Below are 2,800 nucleotides of genomic sequence, written 5' to 3' on the forward strand. Positions count from 1 at the left end.
TTTTATTTTTCTAGTATCCTTTCTTTTTCCTAATGAGGGCAAATCTCACAGAGTCCTGCAACTAATACTGCCTTGGTGTCTGATGAAGAGTGCACAGCCCCACACTCAGCCTGAGGGCTCACACTCTTCATGGATCCAATATTGAAGTCTTCTCTGCCAATAGATAATCACACTTTCTCAGCAACCCTGATGGCTGCATTTTCTATCTGCTAAGTGACCCTGGGGCAATTTTCAAAAGCTAAGCACATGGATTCCAGGACTGCAAACTTCAACCAATACCCTGCACTGTAACCAGTCATGCAAGTTCATCCTGCAAGTACTTTCAAACACTTGTTATGAGGAATGCAATCTCTCTGCAATTATTTATTCATGCCAAGGTGGCTTCTTGTATTGATCAATAGAGGTTTTTTGAGGAAGGAAAGACACATTATTCATTAATGTTAGAAAGTCTAGGTCAGTTCTCAACAAGGAGTATATCATGGGGTTTCCAATCAAGCTAAGGAAACTCTGGATTTGTAAGGATGAGGTGTTGAATGCCTTACCACTCATTCCAAGAGAGCATCCTGGAAAAGGAACCTGGGATTCTGATTCATTTATGGATAAATAATTAGCAGGGATGGAAAAAGCTATTCCTCATGATATCAGCAGTCCCTTCCCAAGCATTGTATGGTATCCAGGAGCACTTGAGGCATTCCGTGATGTCACCAGTGTTGTAGCAACACCAACTGCCCTTAGGGAAATCCTTCAGTGCCTCTTGGTCATATCAGTAGCCATGTTGTCAATACTGAGGTCTCTGTTTTCAAGAGAAAATTGGGAACATCCCGAGGCCAGAGATAGACAGAAAGAAGCTGCTGTTGGGTCTCAAAATATAACAGGCCAAAATAAGTGGTCCTGGCAAAGGCACAGTGAGTGCTGGGCAGGAGATGGCGAGGTTTCTGGAGGAGGTGGGTTTGAGCTGGGACTTCCAGTAAAGGAGCAGAAATTCTTCTGGAGCCTCTTAGAAGCAACCTTCCCATAATTACTAATAGTCCATGACTCCAGAATATTAGTGTCTGTTCCCTAAGCCAGGACCAGGTAAAGCAAGGCTATTGTGCTGGGAGCATTTAGTATTTACCTTACTGGAGTTTGGGGTTGTAAGGTGGGGATAGGAGGAGGCTAGCAGTGGGCAGGGGAGGGAACAGTGTGCATCCAGCTTAGGGCAAGCATCACTGAACTTCACTCTAAGCAGGTTCCTTTAGGTTTAATGAATTCCTGACACTAGTCACATGCAGAGAAAAGAGCACCTAAGATATTAAGCCCCCTGACTGTACAACAGAACTGCTGTAATTATCTTTCCCTGACAGTGATATCCATAGGGTTTGAATTATAAATTGAGGATGCCAAGCAATACTCTAGTGTAGACTAACAACTGTCAGAAGCATGGGACTAGGGAAGCAATAAGCTCCTAAATACTAGGTTCCATGTTTCTGGGCAGTCAGTTTGGTGGGGTGACTTGGTGAGGTTTTTGACAATCTTATCTTCCTTCATGATTTCTCGATCTACATCCATGGGCCTGGAATGAACAGGCAGATGGTCTGGGCTCCTCACAGCAACTGAATGCTTATGCACTTTGTCATTTCTCCTGACATCTGAAACCACAGGCAGGGTTCACTGCTCTAGATCATGTTGCATCTTGTACCACTGTAATTAATCCTGAAAGGTTGTCCTTGTGTTCATGTGAAACATGTGTAGGGAAGTAGAGGAAATCCCTAACTGCTTACATAACCACATCTCCACAGAATATTGTGAGAGCTGAAATCCGCAAATGAGGAGTCTCAACCTAGGCTAAAATTATTGGATTGTCCCTGGGTTCCAAATATATTTTTGTTTGGACGTCAGGGTGGTTTGTCCTTTCTCTATGCCTTTCATGCAATTTTACCAAAGTTCATCTAATCACAGAGGCCACTATGCAGCCATCATCCCAGCCAAAGCTCCTCACCAAGAAAAAAGTGAAGAAGGAAATGGAGAGGCTGAGCACAGAATTGCAGCTGATGACCAACCACAGAAATGAGCTGTGAGATCGCCTGACAACAGGTATCCATCCTTTCAGACTCCTTGGGACTGTCTGCACCCTCTTCTGCTTTCTTTTAAGGTCTAGGTCTTGTGTTCCATAGAGACATCTAACCTTACATCATGCGAACTCATGGACTCTGGGCCAACAGTTAGGGAGCCTCCATGGAACCCATCTAGGACCTCTGCATGTGTGTATGACTGTGGTGTAACTTTTTCTTAATGTTTAAGTGATATCAAAACTTGTCCCTGGAGCTTAGCAGGCTTTTGGGAATCCTTTCCACATACTGGATTACATAGAATAGCCTTGAAGAAAGTAGAGGAGCTAAGTCCTTTGTTCAAGTCCATTGGAGACTTGCTTTCTGAGCTAAGATGCAGGAGTACTAGAAGGGGTTAGATATGAGGTAGGATGGAGGTGCGGGGCTTGGGAGGAGGGGAAAGTGCTGGTTTATGGACAATATATAAAATAAAATAGTAAATATTGCTTGTTTTTAAAAAAAGGTTTTAGTGTCTAGAAGGAACCACCTCCATAATGACTCTTTAGCCACCTCATGACCTAGTTTCTTCTCAGTGGAGAGGCATACCTGAAGGTTTAGAGGGAGTGAGATGGTTACACTAACTTCACTGTTTTCTCTAAATGAAATACAGAGGCAGTGGTATCAATCACACAACTAAGGAATAGAGGCAGCAATGTACAGGTTCCCAGCATGCATTTGGAAAGGTCCTGACAAATGGTGGCTTTTAGGAGATA

This window comes from Phodopus roborovskii, unplaced genomic scaffold (genome assembly GCF_943737965.1).
Source record: "Phodopus roborovskii unplaced genomic scaffold, PHOROB, whole genome shotgun sequence".
In the NCBI taxonomy this organism is placed as follows: Eukaryota; Metazoa; Chordata; class Mammalia; order Rodentia; family Cricetidae; genus Phodopus; species Phodopus roborovskii.